Here is a 17,980-nt window from a genome sequence, read left to right on the forward strand (position 1 = left end):
GCCTCCTGGACTCTGAGCTTTCTTCTCCGTTGCTAAAGGGGATGCCCAGCTGTGCCTGTTGTTCAGCAGCTAGGAAGTTCTGCACGAGATCTAACCTCAGTTCTTTGGGCTGTAGCTTGAATTGATTTCATTGTTTTCCTTTTGGCCAATTTTGAGCTTGACGAATTCAACTGTGCTGCTTTAGACTTCCAGTAGAGCAACAAACTCATCTCTAGTTGCCTGGGACTTTCCTGGTTTTACCACTGAAAGTCACTCATCTGCGAAAATCTCTCAGCCTCCCTCCCTCCTTCCTACCTTCTTTCCTTTCTTTCTTTCCTCTCTTACTCTCAGCCTCCCTCCCTCCCTTTCTCCTTCCTTCCTTCTTTCCTTCCTTCCTTTTCTTTCTTTTTCTCCCTTTCTCTCTGCCTCCCTCCCTTTCTCCTTCCTTCTTTCCTTTCCTTCTTCCCTCCTTCCCTCTATCTTTCCTTCTTTCATTGCTTTCTTTCCTCCTCCCTCCCTGCCTCCCTTTCTCTCTCCTTTCTTCCTCCCTCCCTGCCTCCTTTTCTCTCTCTCCTTTCCTTTCTTCCTTCCCTCCCTCCCTCCTTCTTTTCTTTCTTTCTTTCCTCCTGTGTCCCTCTGCTGCTTCCTCTCTTCCTTCCTTTATTATGCCGCATGCCAATCATAATCATTTCCAGCTGTTCTATTTTTCTCGGCATCTACCTGCCCCAGGAGGTGGTTGTGAGCGTCAGCAGTGGTGACTGCTTCGTTTACTCAGGTGGGCAGGGTGCTCCATGCTTTTTATGCCTCCTCTCAGTCATTCCTCACTAGACCCTCTGAGGGAGAGTCCTCACCTCCGTCTACAGGAGAGGAACCCAAGGCAGACATGGGTTGTGGACCTCACCCAAGGCCACGCAGCTGTAAAGTGAAGGCATTGAGTTTGTAGCCCAGATTAGGGGGGCTGGACCCCAGAAATGTCTCACTCAGCCAACTGCAGACACAGATCACAAGTGTCTATGATTTCAAAGAGCTGGACCAGGGTCCATGGGCAAGATCCGAGGGCTGGAAGCAAGGGGCCTGTGTTCTAGTCATTCTCCATCTCTGTGTGGATGCAGAACCAAAGCCTCAATACCTCTCCATCTCTGACATTGCCTCCAGAGCTCCTTGGTGACAGCCCTGCCTCCATTGCTTCCCCACCTCTTCCCACTCCTGACACCACCCAGAGCCAGGTGCTTTGTCTAGAAGCCCCAGGCTGCTTCCTGTGGCCGCACTAGCTGCTTCTTCCGACTGGAACACCTCTTTCTCCCTTGCTGATGTCCACGGAAGCTCAAGCCCTACAGCCCAGGGGGAAACAAGCCAACCAGCCAGCCTCTTACCAGCTTGCTGAGGCTTCTGTGCTTACTAGCTGTGGAGGGCCACAGTCAAACAGCATGGTGAAACCTAGCCCCTTGCCCAGGTTTCTTACCTTCTTGTGCCTCAGTGTTCTCATCTGTAAAATGGGGATGGTGAAGATGAAAATCAGAGCCTAGTTCCCTAAGGAAGCTTGCAGGAAGAGCTAAACAGGAGGAGATAAAAAGCAGGTAATAACAGTTGCGAACACAAATCTAGGGCTCACTCTGTGTCAGGCACTCTTCCGCGAACATTGCCTTTCTTGGCTTCTTGAATCCACACCAGCATTCTTGAAGGTATCATCATTCCTATTTTACAGAAAGGGGACACGGGGGAACAGAGAAGTAGTGACTAACCCAAGATCTTCCAGCTATGGAGGAGTGACTTGGGGATTGAAACCCACATGCACTGGCTTGAGAGGCCAGGCTCTTAATCACTGTGTAGATAGCTGCTAATGCTCAGCAGATGACAAATGGGAAATTGTGATCGGGTGTTGTTTCCAGGGAAGGTTACTAGGGAAGGCTTCCCAGAGGAGGCGTTTCCTGGTTTGAGACTTGGATAATGATGAGAAGGCAGGCAGGGGACCATCTAGTCGGCCGACCTGTCTCAGCTGCTCTTTAGTATCACCCGAGGACAGGTTTGAAACCTGCAGTGTCTGATCTTTAGCCCGGAGCAGTGAAATACCAACCTCTCTGGGTGAGTCCAGGTCTCAGCATTTTTTTAAGCTTCCTAGGAGGGTCCCACATGCAACCAAGCTTGAGAACAGCTGATGTGGGGGGCTGGGAATTGGGGGAGGCATCGCAAGGAGCAGGGACACTGCACTTTTCCCTGGAAGGAACAATTCCCCCTTCCCGCCTGTGGCCTGCTGTTGTTCCCATGAGCAAACAGAAGGAGAGAGGAATTAAAGCTCCATTTAGGGAAAAGGTTAAGAGCAGCTTTCGCCTCCTAAATTCCAGGCAGGGCCGGAGTCAGCCGGGTCGATGTGGCCACCCGTCAGGCCCCCAGATGACAAATGACATTCTGAATCAGTATCTTCTCAGATACTCCTAAGCTGACCCTTGGAGATAGCTAATAAAAGACCAACCTGTCCCCTAAGATTAACGACTCCACTCCGGCATTAGAGGGAAGAAGGGCGGGCGAGTGGGGCTCTGGAATCCTTGGCTGCCCCCAGGTGCCCAGGCCCTCCCCTTGATGGTGAGGAGGCGGCGGGGAACAAAGAGGGCTCGGTGGGAGCCTTGCAGGCTGCACGCTGTAAACCCCCAGCCTAGGCGGAGACGCCCATCCAACAGCCTCCTCCTGGCCCCACCCGCCAGCCAGTCTCCCTCTGGCTCACAACCTCATCTGTGCCCCTCTGTTTCTTGCTTTTCTTTTTTGGAATGTATTTCTGTCTTGCTGTGGGTCCCTGCTTTCCTGTATCTCTCTCTGCATCTCTCTGTCTGTCTCTGTCTTTGTGTCTCTGTGTTTCTGTCTGAGTTTATCTCTCTGTCTCTGTGTCTCTATCTTCATGTCTCTGCCTCCCTGGGTCTCTGCAGGTCTCCCTGTGCCTGCTCAGCCCACCTTTTCCAGCTTTTCCTCCCTGCTTCCTCCTACTTCGCTCTTCTCACCTTTTTGTTTCTCTTTCTGTGTTTTGCTTTGTCTCTCTCAGCCCGGCTTCCCATCCCTCTCCAGGGGTATGTGTTTGTGTGTGTGTGTGTGTGTGTGTGTGTGTTTCTTGCTCTGTCTTGCCCTGCCCCCCACCCCACTTATTCTTTTTGCTTGTCTCTCTGTCTTTGATTCTGCATCTGTCTCTCTACATCAGTCTCTTAATCTCGGCATCTGTGTCTGTTTCTGTCTCTGTGTCTCTGTGTCTTCATCTCTGTGTCTGTCTCTTTGTCTCTGTGTCTCCATCTCCGTGTCTCAAATCCTGCAGCACTGATGTCATCATCCCCATGTTTCAGGTGAGGCTCAGAGAGAGGGTCAGAGAGGTTAAGGAACCTGCCCAAGGTCACATAGCTAGCAAACGGTAGAGGCAGAGTTCAGCCCAGTCTGGGTGGGTGTGAGGATCATGCCCTTTCCACTGAGTCTTTTAGCACTGTGCTGTCCACTGAGGTAGCTGCTGACCACCCGAGGCTATTTAAATTAATTAAAATGAAATAAAATTAAAAACCAAATCTCTTTGTCACACTGGACACAATTCAAGTACTCAGTAGTCACATGTGGTCGGCGACTACCCTACTCAACATAAGACATAGAACATTTCTATGAATGCAGAACGTTCTGTCGGATGGCCGTGTTTTAGGTAGACATAGAGGAGTGTTTTGTGGGAGAACAAAAGCAAACAGAATGCTATGGAAATAGCCCTAGGTCACTCCCTGGTCCCCGCCCTGGCCTTGTATGAAGTTGCCTGGAAGCCTCTGGGCTCAGACAGCCCTCTCTGTCTCTAAGCACCTGCCAGCGGTGTCACCTATGCCATGCAAACCTGCCTTTACCACCCTGTTTGTTTCAGAACGACCGCAGAGGAACACGACGCTTTCATCAGGGGAAGAGGAGCAGATGTGTACATTCTTCTAGAAGGGAGAAAAAGCACAATCTTATGCCAGAAATTGAATTTTCTTATTTCAGCTGGTGTCCAGGGCTTTGAACCCTTCCACAACATGAACAGCTTATCTTGTTCCACCCTATCGAAAACATTTCCTAATGCCGGCTCCTTCCACAAGGTCACCTTGAAATCGTTTCCCTGCTCCACGCATCCTGAATCTTCCTTAGCCTAATAGAAACCAGTCTTGAAATCCGAGTAAATTGGACTTGTTCAGCCCTGCTCCCTCTCCAAGAAAATTGTGTCTTGCCTCTCTGTAATGAGTCATGGAAAAGAGGGAAATATTTACACTTTCTTGCAAGCTCACCAGGCTGGGCAATCGGAATACCCCAGGATCTGCTGGCCCCACCTGCTCCCATCAGTGGTCTTGGCCTCATGCACATGTCTCTGCAGGCAGCTGATGTCTCAGTGGTTCTTCCAGGGTTGCTCAGGAATGAGTTCTCTCCTTTAGTTTTCAGGCATCCCTGTGCTTCTCTTACAGGCACTCGTCATTCCTGCTGTAGAGCTCTCTTCTGCCAGCAGCTCTGCCCCAGACCTGGGCTCCAAAGAATTCCTCTAGCTTGATGGTTGCCATTCTAAGCCCAAGCTACTCTATGGTCTAGGACAAAATGCAGAATTGTTCTCTTCCCCTTCCTGCCTTATTTTCATACCCAATTAGAAGCGACCCAGGGCAATGCAGCTTGGCCCCAATGACTTACAACATTTACTAGAGTAAATGCCATAAGTAAACCTTCTTTTTTTTTTCAGTTGGAGTTTCGCTCTTGTTACCCAGGCTGGAGTGCAATGGCATGATCTTGGCTCACCACAACCTCCGACTCCCGGGCTCAAGCAATTCTCCTGCCTCAGCCTCCCAAGTAGCTGGGATTACAGGCACGCACCACTATGCCTGGCTAATTTTGTATTTTTAGTAGAGATGGAGTTTCTCCAGGTTGATCAGGCTGGTCTTAAACTCCCAACCTTAGATGACTCACCCACCTTTACCTCCCGAAGTGATGGGATTACATGCCTGAGCCACCAAATAGGTTTTATTTTTGTCTGACGTTAGAGTGGCATGTACAGCGGTTAAGAATATTAAAAACAGGCTAGGCACCGTGGCTTATGTCTGTAATCCGAGCACTTTGAGAGGCCAAGGAGTAAGGATCACTTGAGTCCAGGACTTGAAGACCAGCCTAGGCAACATAGTGAGACCCTGTCTCTACTAAAAATAAAAAAATTAGTTGGGTATGGTCACACAAGCCTGTAATCCCAGCTCCTCAGAAGGCTGAGGCAGGAGAATCACTTGAGCCCAAGAAGTTGAAGCTGCAGTGAGCTGAAAAAAGAATATTAAAAACACGTTATTAATGACATTTGTTAAATATGTCATTAGACTTTCAAGAAAGATTGTTCAAGGGAAGCTTTACAACAGGGTTTTGAAGCAGGGGAGAAAGATTGAGTCCAACTCCAAATAAAATCAGAAAAGTGAAAATTTACAGGCAAGGAGTAGGATGAGGGGTGGAGGTTGGTGGGTGGAAACTCACTAAGAAATAGGGTAATTCTTGGCCAGGAGAGGTGGCTCATGCCTATAATCCCAGCACTTTGGGAGATCAAGGCGAGTGGATCACCTGAGGTTAGGAGTTCAAGACTAGCCTTCCTGTTCACCCTGACCACCTGCAATATGCATGTACTTTTCCTTTCTTCCCAGATTCTCCAGCCTCCATACACATCCTTACTCTGAGATCCTGAAACTCATATTCTACCCCACGCTACACCTGTTCTTGCTGGGCTGTCCGTAGGTACACATTCCTGTTGTTTCAGGCTGGCCTCTTCCTTGGGACCCAGAATGAGCATGCGTCCACCGTGGATACACCGAGGCTCAGAAACAGCTCTCCTGTTCCCAGCCTGACCCCAGCAGATGGAGTGACCAGACCCACTCCCTCCTGGCTTGTGTCAGTGGAGGGAGATGCCACAGGCATGGATACAGGGACCCCTTAACTCCCAAGTGTGCTCTAATAGTACAAAGTGCTGATAATTTCAAGGAGGGTTTCTTTCTTTCTTTTTTTTTTAACAGTAACCTCTAAATCCCTTTCCAGGCTGCAGGGACTCATGGCTTTTTATTTAGTATGTGCTCTCCCTCTCCTTCGGTTCATTGGCTTCAGACTTATTATCTCACATTTGTCTGCATTACATTGCCTTTTCCTCTGACCGCCCGAGTCACCCACAATAGCCCGGGCCAGGCCCAACCCAATCTATATGTAGGTGTGTGCATGTGTGTGTAGTTTGATAGTTCCTATCAGAGCAGTTTCAGGGACAGGGTAGGGTGAAGACATTGCCCTGAGTCTCAGGCCAGGTTGCAGTTATGGAGGGAGAAGACCTATTGCTGCAGGAACTGTGTTTCTGCCTCAGTTTCCTGATGTGTAAAACAGGAATGATGGTTACCTCATAGAGTTATTGTGAGAACCAAATCAGTATTCAGGGGCCAGGCGTGGTGGCTCACGCCTGTAATCCCAGCACTTTGGGAGGCCGAGGCGGGCGGATCATGAGTTTAGGAGATCAAGCCAGCCTGATGAAACCCCGTCTCTACTAAAAATACAAAAAAATTAGCCAGGTGTGGTGGCAGGCACCTGTAGTCCCAGCTACTTGGGAGGCTGAGGGAGTAAAATCGCTTGAACCTCGGAGGCAGAGGTGACAGTGAGCTGAGATCACACCACTGCACTCTAGCCTGAGCCACAGAAGGAGACTCCATCTCAAAACCCAAAAAACCAAACCAAAACAAAAATAATCAGTATTCAGAACCCCACCCTGGTCTGTAATAAATACTATATCAGTACTTCCTATCATCACTGTTGTTGTTATGGCAATTGCTCTAGAAACTATAGCAGAGGAAGAGCCAAAATTCACAGAATGATGCAATCATGGCCACCATTGCTAAGTACCCACTGAGTTCTAAGTACTATGGGCTGAGTACTTAGTTTTTTCAACAAGATAGAAGTGCTCTCTTTTCCTGTCCTCACTTTTTAAAAATGCATGTTAATTATAGAGTTAAAAATCTGTAGCGTACACTGCTAGGTAAAACAGGAAAGTATGGGCGGCTAGCAGAGTGTCTCCAATACATAGTGAGAACTTAATAAATATTAACTGAAGAATGGAAAGTTGGGCAAATGATTAAATAAAGGTCTATATACTATACCCCACCCAGAGCAACTACTCTTGACATTTTGATATGTACGTTTCCAGATGTTTTCCTATACATACCGTCAAACACTTTCATATTCCATTACAAAAGCAAGGTTATATTGTACATATTTGTAAGTCACTTTTTATTTCCACACAACTATTTACTGCAGTCATCTCTCCTGTTTATTGTGGTCATCTTTTTATGGTAGTAGCTGTGATAGAAAGAATATACTGTGACTTTGGATTCTACAACGTTGGTCATATCAGAGCAGACACAAGGAAAAGAGGTGTTTTTAATTCACAGAGTTATTAACTACTAGTTAAAATGAGAATATAAAATTTAAGTTTTAAAAATTTTAAAGAAGCATATATCAGTGATTATTGTGTGGTACTTGAATTAAGGTACAGATCACACACACACACACACACACACACACACACACACACACAATGGGTATTAACACCTTTGAACGCCTGCGTGCTGTCTGAATAAATGGATGTACTGTATTATGCTGAATTCCTGCTTGTTGCATACTTAGGTTATTTCAAAAGTGTGACCAATTTGATTGGTAAGCCTTAAGTCATTGAGGTAAAACCAGAAAAATATATACTTTTCCAATCGCTGCTATGACCTCTACCCTTTCAAATTTTTCCTATCCTGTTACCTAGCAGGCTTCCTCAAGGAGATCGCTAGCTGAGTTCAGACAGATACATCCTAGTATTAAAAGGTCTTTTTGGGTGCTGGAGAGGATGTGGAGAATTAGCAACGCTTTTACGCTGTTGATGGAGTGTAAATTAGTTCAACCATTGTGGAAGACAGTGTGGCGATTCCTCAAGAATCTAGAACTAGAAATACCATTTGACCCAGCAATCCCGTTAAAGGGTATATATCCGAAGGATTATAAATCATGCTGTTATAAAGACACATGCACTCATATGTTTATTACAGCACTGTTCACAATAGCAAAAACTTGGAACCAATCCAAATGCCCATCAGTGATAGACTGGATAAAGAAAAGGTGGCACTTACACACCATGGAATACTATGCAGCCATAAAAAAGGATGTGTTCATGTCCCTTGCAGGGACGTGGATAAAGCTGGAAACCATCATTCTCAGCAAACTGACACAAGAACAGAAAACCAAACACCACATGTTCTCCTAAGTGGGTGCTGAACAGTGAGAACACATGGACACAGGGAGGGGAACATCACTCACTGGGGCCTGTCAGGGGTTGGGGACCTAGGGGAGGGATAGCATTAGGAGAAATAGATGACGGGGTGATGGATGCAGCAAACCACCATGGCATGTGTGTACCTATGTAACCTGCACATTCTGCATAGGTACCCCAGAACTTAAAGTATAATAAAAAATAAAAAAACAAAGGTCTCTGTTTGAACTTGGTTTTTAAGATTCCATCTTGGTCACTGGACAATGTCAATTTCACATGCTACTTAAAGTGCCCCTTCCCCTCATCCATCATCCATTCTACTTGCAAAGCTGGGACTGGAGAGAACCAAGTGGAACTTGTCTCCTCTCATCCCTGTGGTCAATCTGCAGTATTATTGTGTCTCGATGCTTTCTTATTTAGTTCAGGAAGCACTAAACTGGTCAGCAAGCACAGAGAGAGGGACTGGCAGCCCCTTTTTATAAATGCCTCCAAAATTAGTGAGCAATTTTCTTTGTGCTGCTCTCATTTTGCCACAAGGAGTAGAACCTCGGGGGAAGTAGAAGGAAGTAGGGAGAATCTCTCTGCACCAACGTCGCGCCTCTCCAAAGGATGACTTCACTCTCCCTCCCTGACTTACATGTTCTGAGGAACAGGCAGAGCAAGGGATCAGCGTGGGTTCAGCGGAAGTGGCTCCTCTATCCCATCGTATGCTGAAGCTGCTCATACTGCCTTGTGGGGCCCTATTGTTAGTATCTCTTCCAAAATCCGCATTCACAAGGGCACATTGGAACCTCAAAATCAGCCCTGGTGGGAATATTTACACTATGAAAGTTCGTATCATATGACGACACCCCATCTCCACCTCCACCCGGTAGTTGATTGTTAAACAATTACCAGCACACCTCTTCTTCAAACCTAACCTTTCAGGGAGAAGCCTGGCCAAATATTGATGGTTACTATCCTTAAAATGTGGAATGCTTATTACCTTTTCCTCTCAGCCTTTAGAGGCCAATTATGGAAAAGATCACACCATCATAAAAAGAATTTCATCTTATATGAGCAACTTTTTACACTTAACCTGCCCCATTTGAGTGATTATTTTCTTTGGCGAAATTCCTAGAAGCAGAAATGCTGAATCCAAAGGTATATCTAAAGTTTCAGATACTGTGGTTCTGATATCCTGAATATCCTTCAGAAAATATGAACCAATCTACACTTCTATCACCAATGTGCCTGACATACTGTACCCTTACTGCAAGTAAATATTATTATTTTAAAATCTATTTTTTAACTCTTTTATGCAAAAAATATGATTTGTTTTCGTCTGCATTTCTTTGACTACCAATATGTTTGCATAGTTTTCTGGAAAATTCATGAACAGCATTTCCTAAATATACTCTTTTTTTTTTTTTTTTTTAAGACAGAGTCTCTCTGTAGCCCAGGCTGGAGTGCAGTGGCACAGTCTCGGCTCACTGCAACCTCTGCCTCCCAGGTTCAAGCAATTCTCCTGCCTCAGCCTCCTGAGTAGCTATGACTACAGGTGCCTGCCACCATGCCCAGCTAATTTTTGTATTTTTAGTAGAGACAAGGTTTCACCATGTTGGTCAGGCTGGTCTTGAACTCATGACCTCAGGTGATTCACCTGCCTTGGCCTTCCAAGGTGCTGGGATTATAGGCGTGAACCACCATGCCCAGTCTTTTTTAAAAATGAGTTTCTAACAAGGCAGATAAGAATGACAGCCACAGAAGAGGACAGGGAATGAGAGGGCTGCCTGTTGGATAATACCAGTTTCTTCCCCGTCTACCCTGAGCTCTGTCTGAGCAGAACAGTGAGATCTGTGATTCTTTGAGCTCTATCTGAACCTTCTTAGAGGCCACAGTTTAATTAAAACCTTTCTCACATGATACATTATCTATAGAAGCAATTTGGTTAGAATATTGATTTTGCTGTGTGGTTACAGAACTCCCCTAGGAAGTCTTATTCCTTTATCTGTGGCTTTCTGGTCATAGTATCTGCAAACTTCTTTGTAAGGAGGTGTACTCACCCACACTCATATGCCTGGGCACACACACAGACTCACACTCATTCAGAAACATGCGTAAACATTCATATGCTTAGACACACATGTACATATAGGCATGCACACACATGCATGGGAATACATGCACACACAGACTCATACATGGAGACACACACTATGCTTAAAAACAAAGAGACAGACACACTTATGCAGACACCATACCATATATGTATATACATACCTGGATACACATGCACACACTTGTTCAGATACATGCTCATACTCACATGCCTAGAAACACATACACACAGAGACACATGCATGCATGGACACATAAGTACACCCATCCCTACACCCTTTCCTCACCTTTACACACATTGCTGCTGCCGTATTCAATTTCCTCCAGCTTTTCAAACATGCCACAATCCCTCTTGCCTCAAGACCTCTGTGCACACTATTTCTTCTGCCTGGGACCCTTTCCCCTCTACCTGTCCCTTGGCCAACTCCTATGCATCCTTCATGTCTCTGTTGAAGAGTCACTTCCTTCAGACACCTCCCCTGCTTCCCTGGGCCATCTTGGAGCCTCTTGCCATTCTGGCACTCACGGAGTTTTAGAACCATTACTCCATGAAGGTGGATTTTGATGTCCACTCTGCTCCTTGCTATATCTCAGGACCTGGAAAGTACCTGGCACATGGTAGGTATGCCACAATATTCAATGTGAGTAAACTGAGGCTCTGGTTGGCGAAGCAGGTGTAGCTGATTAGCAACGGAGGCAGGACTTGTTCACTCCAGAGTCCCTATCCTTTATTTTGTTTTGTTTTGAGGTGGAGTCTTGTTCTGTCGCCCAGGCTAGAGTGCAGTGGCATGATCTCTGCTCCCTGTAACCTCCACCTCCCAGGTTCAAGCAATTCTCCTGCCTCAGTCTCCTGAGTAGCTGGGATTGCAGGTACCCGCCACACACCTGGTTAGTTTTTGTATTTTTAGTAGAGGCAGGGTTTACCATGTTGGCCAGGCTGGTTTTGAACTACTGACCTCAGGTGATCTGCTCACCTCAGCCTCCCAAAGTGCTGGGATTACAGGCATGAGCCACTGCGCCCACCCTATGTTCTTTATTTTTTATGCACAGATGCTTTTTCTCACTGACACTTCAGTTTTCAGGTGATTCTTTTGTCTGTTTATAAACACCTGTGTGCACGTACACACACACATAGGCACACATAAACCACAGGGAAGGCATTTATATGACTTTTCATTTGGGAATTTACCCTTCAACCCATTCATCCACCTGTCTCATGCCCCTAAGCTCCATGAAGAAAGAGTCTCTGTCTTGTTTCCTGTGGTAATAACCTCAGTGCATAGCACAGTACCAGCCCCTCAAAATTATGTGTTGAATGAACAGATGAAACTGTTAAATAAACAGTAGCTGAACATCTACAAGGCACTGGGCTAGGTGCTAATGGGATTGCAGAGACAAATAAAAACAGCCCTTGACCTTGAATATATTGCTGCCTGGTTGGGGAAACTATCAAATCAATTTTTGCCCTTTGGGATATGCAGACAGTCTAGTCTTTTTCTGACCCTCTTTCGTGTGTATAGACAGAAAAACCAAAGGCACACATACAGTTGCATGTGTGTGACTGAAACACATACCAACAGACACCCAAACACCTTTGCACACACACCTGCACATCTAGGCCCCCTGTCTAAGATGATTATAAACAGGCTGCAGCATTTTTAGCCCCACCTGGTTTGTTTCCTCTGAGTTCAAAGGAGTTTATTAATTTCAGCCCCTTCATGTGGAACTTGCAAAGCCTCCTGTAGGAGATATCCATGGCAACTGTGGGAGCCATCTGAAAAGGAAGATATTAACCTTTTGGAGTCTGCTGTCCACTTTGTCTGTCTCCCTTAGCCTATTTAACGTATTTCTCAGAATCTCAGAAATAACAAGAAGCAGCTGCACCGGGGAGTGGTCTAGTCTAGGAAGGGAGATGCCGCCTCCATGCACGAGGATCTGCTACCCCTGCAGGCTAATGCTCTAGGAGCTAAGGGCCAGCTGGTGTTTGAGCTAGAGGTGGAGAGGGGGACCGGGGCAATGTAGGCCTTGGCTTCAACTTTGCCCCCAAACTGCAGGTGGAACTTTCAGAAATTGTCAAAAGATGTCACTGTGGGTCTTGCTGCCTCCAATATGACCTTTTCAGTAAAAGTAAAAAAATGTGTGGTGCCTCCTCTTTGGATCTAGAATGGATTGTTTCTTCAAGCTGGTCAGCTCGTTTCCTGACCTTGGGCAATCCACCCCAATTTTCTGATCTCTCTGTCTGGTTTTTTCTTTTTTTTTTCTTTTGGAGTCTCGCTCTGTTGCCCAGACTGGAGTGCAGTGGTGCAGTCTCCACTCACTGCCACTTCCACGTCCCAGGTTCAAATGATTCTCCAGCCTCAGCCTACTGAGTAGCTGGGGCTACAGGCGCACACCACCACATCCAACTAATTTTTGTATTTTTAGTAGAGATGGGGTTTCACATGTTGGCCAGGCTGACCACAAACTCCTGACCTCAGGTGATCCAGCTGCCTTGGCCTCCCAAAGTGCTGGGATTATAGGTGTGAGCCACCGTGCCCAGCCTGATCTCATCCATGGGACAAGGAATGCATCTGATAAAGCCCTTGGCAGATGGGAGAACTCTAGGGTGCAGCACAGCCTGGGAAGAAGGTGAGTTCAAATCTTAAGTCCATTAGAATACTTGCCATGTGTCTCTAACTGAGTCTCTTCTCTCTAAGCCTCAGTTATTCATCAGTAAAATGGGCACAATAATACATACATGAGCAACCCATTGAGAAGATTGAAGGAAATTGTGCTTGCAAGCAGTTTAGGTGTTATCCTTGATGTATAGTAGGTGCTCAGAAAATAACGATTTGTTTGTTTAATTTTAAAAACATTTTTATTTCAATAGTTTTTGGGGAACAGGTGGTTCTTTGTTACATGGGTAAGTTCTTTCGTGGTGATTTCTGAGGGTTTGATGCACCCATCACCCTAGCAGTGTACACTGTACTCAATATGTGGTTTTTGATCCCTCACCACCTTCACCCTTCTTTCTGAATCCTGAAATTTCTGATAATTCATATGCCTTTGCATCCTCATAGCTTAACTCCCATTTATAAGTGAGAACAGATGATACGTGATTCCTGAGTTATTTCACTTATAATAATGGCTTCCAAATCCGTCAAACTTGCGGCAAAGGCCATCGTTTCATTCCTTTTTATGGTTGAGTAGTATTCCATGGTGGATATGTACCACATTGTCTTTATCCCCTGGTTGGTTGGTGGGTATCTAGGTTGGTTTCATGTTTCTGCAATTGCAAATTGTGACGCTATTGACGTGCATGCGTGTGTGTGTGTGTGTGTGTGTGTGTGTGTGTCTTTTTCATATGACTTCTTTTCTTTGGGTACTCAGAAGTGGGATTGCAGGATGGAATGGTAGTTCCACTTTTAGTTCTTTAAGGAATCTCCATACCATCTTCTACAGTAGTTGTGCCAGTTTACATTCCCACCAGCAGTGTAAAAGAGTTCCCTTTTCATCACATCCATGCCAACATTTATTATTTATTAATTAATTATTATCACTATTTTTTGACACAGGCAGGGTCTCACTCTGTCACCCAGGTGTGATCTCAGTTCACTGCAACCTCTGCCTCCTGCGTTCAAGTAACTCTCCTAACTGAGCCCTTTGAGTTTCTGGGACTACAGGTGGCTGCCATCATGCCTGGCTAACTTTTGTAATTTTAGTAGAGATGAGGTTTCATCATGTTGGCCAGGCTGGTCTTGAACTCCTGACCTCAAGTGATCTGCCTGCGTCAGCCTCCTAAAGTTCTGGGATTACAGGTGTGAACCACTGTGCTTGGCCTTTTTTGATTTTTTTTAAATTGAACTTTGGGCTCTGGGGTACATGTGCACATCCTGCATCCTGCAGGATTGTTGCATAGGTACATTAATGCCGTGGTGGTTTGCTCTCTCCATTACCCCACCCCTCCACCCATCGCCTATATCAGGCATTTCTCCCAGTTTTCTCCCTCCGCATCCTCCCCACCCCTGCTGTTGTCCCTCCCCTCCCCTCTCCTCCACCGCCCCCCACCTACCCAGGGAATGTTGCTCCCTTCCCTGTGCCTAAGTGTTCTCATTGTTCACCACCTGCCTATGAGTGAAAACATGCAGTGTTTGGTTTTCTGTTCTTGTGTCAGTTTGCTAAGAATGATGGTTTCTAGATTCATTCATGTCTCTACAAAGGACACACATTTGTCATTTTTTATGCCTGCATAGTATTCCATGGTATATATGTACCACATTTTCTTGGTCCAGTCTATTATTGATGGGCATTTGGGTTGGTTCAAGGTTTTTGTTATCATAAACAGTGCCACAGTGAACATACATGTACATATCTCTTTATAATAGAATGATTTATAATCCTTTGAGTATACACCCAGTAATGGGATTGCTGGGTCAAATGGAATTTCTATTTCCAGTTCCTGCAGGAATCGCCACACTGTCTTCCACAATGGTTGAACTAATTTGCACTCCCACCAGCAGTGTAAAAGTGTTACTATTTCTCCACATCCTCTCCAGCATCTGTTGTTTCCAGATTTTTTAATGATCACCATTCCAACTGATGTGAGATGGTATCTCAATGTGGTTTTGATTTGCATCTCTCTAATGACCAGTGATGATGAGCATTCTTTTATTTGTTTCTTGGCCTCATATATGTCTTCTTTTAAAAGTGTCTGTTCATATCCTTTGCCCACTTTTGAATGGGTTTGTTTGTTTGTTTTCCTTGTAAATCTGTTTGAGTTCTTTGTAGATTGTGGATATTAGCCCTTTGTCAGATGAGTAGATTGCAAATTTTTTTTCCCATTTTGTTGGTTGCCAGTTCACTCTACTGATTGTTTCTTTTGCTGTGCAGAAGCTCTTAAGCTTAACTAGATCGCATTTGTCTGTTTTGGCTTTTGTTGCCAATGCTTTTGGTGTTTTAGTCATGAAGTCCTTGACTATGCCTATGTCCTAAATGGTATTGCCTAGGTTTCCTCTAGGGTTTTTATGGTGTTAGGTCTTATGTTTAAGTCTTTAATCCATCTGGAATTAATTTTAGTGTAAGGTGTCAGGAAGGGGTCCAGTTTCTGTTTTCTGCACATGGCTAGCCAGTTTTCCCAACACCATTTATTAACAGGGAATCCTTTCCCCATTGCTTGTTTTTGCCCAGTTTGTCAAAGATCAGATTGTTGTAGATGTGTGGTGTTGCTTCTGAGGCCTCTGTTCTGTTTTATTGGTCTATATCTCTGATTTGGTACCAGTACTATGCTGTTTTGATTACTGTAGCCTTGTAGTATAGTTTGAAGTCAGGTAACATGATGCCTCTAGCTTTGTTCTTTTTGCTTAGGATTCTCTTGGCTATGCAGGCTTTCTTTTGGTTTCCTATGGAGTTTAAAGTGGCTTTTTCCAGTTCTGTTAAGAAGGTCAGTGGTGGCTTGATGGTGATAGTACTGAATCTATAAATTACTTTGGGCAGCGTGGCCCATTTTCACAATTTTGATTCTTCCTAACCATGGGCATGGAATGTTTTTCCATCTGTTTGTGTCCTCTCTTATTTCCTTGTCTTCCTTGCTCTGTTCACTACCCTTCACTCTGTGCCAAGTGATGCAGATCTGAATGGAGCTGGCCCTTGTGAGTCTCCCAGTCTGGCAGACCACAGAGATGAGCAAACAAACACTTATGAGGCAATGAAGAGAACTGTGAATTCTGCATAAGGAAGGCAGGGAATCTTCCCAGAAGAGGTGGCATCCTTCCGGGATACAGTGACCAGTTAGACTAGAAAGGGAATCCACTTTCTGTAGAGCAGTATTCCTCAAAGGAGGAGGGGCAGTTTTGTCTCTGTGGGACATTTAGAAATGTCTGGAGACATTTTTGGTTGTCGCAGCTGTGGAGAAGTGCTACTGGGATCTCATTAGCAAGTGATGCTGCTGACATCCTAGGATGCATAGGGCAGCTTCCCACAGCAGAGAATTATCCAGCCCACAATGTACATAGCACCACGGTGGAGAAACCTTGCTGTAAAACATGATATTCTTTCCTTTTTTTTTTTTTGCAGAAAGAATCTTGCTCTGTTGTCCAGGCTGGAGTGCAATGGCACAATCTCATCTCACTGCAACCTCCACCTCCTGGGTTCAAGCAAGTAGCTGGGATTACAGGCACATGCCATTATGCCTGGCTAATATTTTGTATTTTTAGTAGAGATGAGTTTTTGCCATGTTGGCCAGGCTGGTCTTGAACTCCTGGCCTTAAGAGATCCACCCACCTCAGCCTTGCAAAGTGCTGGGATTACAGGTGTGGGCCACAGTGCTGGGCCAGCACTGTGATATTCTTTGTCATAAAAGTGATAATTACTACAGATAACAGCACTTACTGTGTATCAATCACCACACTGGGCTTTCTGCATGTATTACCACATTTAGTTCTTACAACCAGTCTATGAGAGAATTTTCATTGACTCTATTTTGTTGTTGTTGAGATGGAGTCTTGCTCTGTCACTCAGGCTGGAGTGCAGTGGTGTGATCTTGGCTCACTGCAACCTCAGTCTTCTGGGTTTAACCAATTCTCCTGCCCCAGCCTCCCCAGTAGCTGGGATTATAAGTGTCCGCCACCAAGCCAGGCTTATTTTTGTCTTTTTGGTAGAAATGGTGTTTCACCATCTTGGCCAGGCTAGTCTCAAACTCCTGACCTTGTGATCCACCCGCCTCAGCCTCCCGAAGTGCTAGGATTATAGGCATGAGCCACCACACCCGGCCCATTGACTCTATTTTAAAGCTGAGGAAACTGAGGCTCACAGAGATTAAGGAACTTGCCCAACATTTTCCAGAATCAGAAGCCAGGTTTGGAATTTAGGTCCCTTAGACTCCAAATCCAATTTCTTTTTTTAAACCTCACTGTGCTATCTCAAACGTCTCCACTGGGGACATATCTGGGGCTTTTTTGACCCATCCACTGCACATGTGGCATGCAGGGTGAATCAAACTAGCTTAAAGATGCAGGGATGAAGGGCTACTGCTGCCTTTGAAGGGTCCTCTTGGGTCTTTCTTCCAGCGGGGAGGGTTAATGTGGTTCAGCCCAATAACAGGGGCACTTACTTCCATGAGTGGAGTGGAGCATAAACAGAAGAGGAGCAGCTCATTCTTTCCTCCCCTTCCCTTATGTTGTGATGCAAGTTCTGCTAGTGATGCTGCTGCTTCTGTTACTATTACTATGATTATTACATCATCAGATATTAAGAACACACCCTCAGCTATGCCTTTTATTTACTCGGTATTATTTAAGTCTCTTAGCAACCCAGTGAGGTAGTTATGATTGCCTCTATTTCACATATACAGAACAAAACTGAGGCTCAGAGAAGGGTCAAACACAAGAGGCAGGGAGAGCCAGGTGCAGTGGCTTACCTCTATAATCCCAGCACTTGGGGAGGTTGAGGCAGGCGGATCACCTGAGGTTGGGAGTTCGAGACCAACCTGACCAATGTGGAGACACCCTGTCTATACTAAAAATACAAAAATTAGCTGGGCATGGTGGCGGGCACCTGTAATCCCTGCTACTTGGGAGGCTGAGGGAGGAGAATCACTTGAACCTGAGAGGCAGAGGTTGTGGTGAGCTGAGATTGCACCAC

The 17,980-nt window shown here is 45.6% G+C and overlaps 2 long non-coding RNA genes across 5 annotated transcripts in view; one reads left to right on the plus strand and one right to left on the minus strand.

Annotated features, from left to right (window-relative positions):
* Nucleotides 1-17,980, plus strand: part of LOC108594056 (uncharacterized) — a 533,185-nt gene that overhangs the window by 478,568 nt on the left and 36,637 nt on the right. The window lies entirely within an intron of this gene.
* Nucleotides 7,107-17,515, minus strand: LOC144578479 (uncharacterized). The gene is made up of 4 exons (XR_013524329.1): nucleotides 17,451-17,515; nucleotides 12,032-12,137; nucleotides 8,901-9,067; nucleotides 7,107-7,305 (listed from the first exon to the last, which is right to left on the minus strand). It is a non-coding gene; the product is annotated as an uncharacterized LOC144578479 (long non-coding RNA).

Source organism: Callithrix jacchus, chromosome 12, assembly GCF_049354715.1.
Source record: "Callithrix jacchus isolate 240 chromosome 12, calJac240_pri, whole genome shotgun sequence".
Taxonomy (NCBI): Eukaryota; Metazoa; Chordata; class Mammalia; order Primates; family Cebidae; genus Callithrix; species Callithrix jacchus.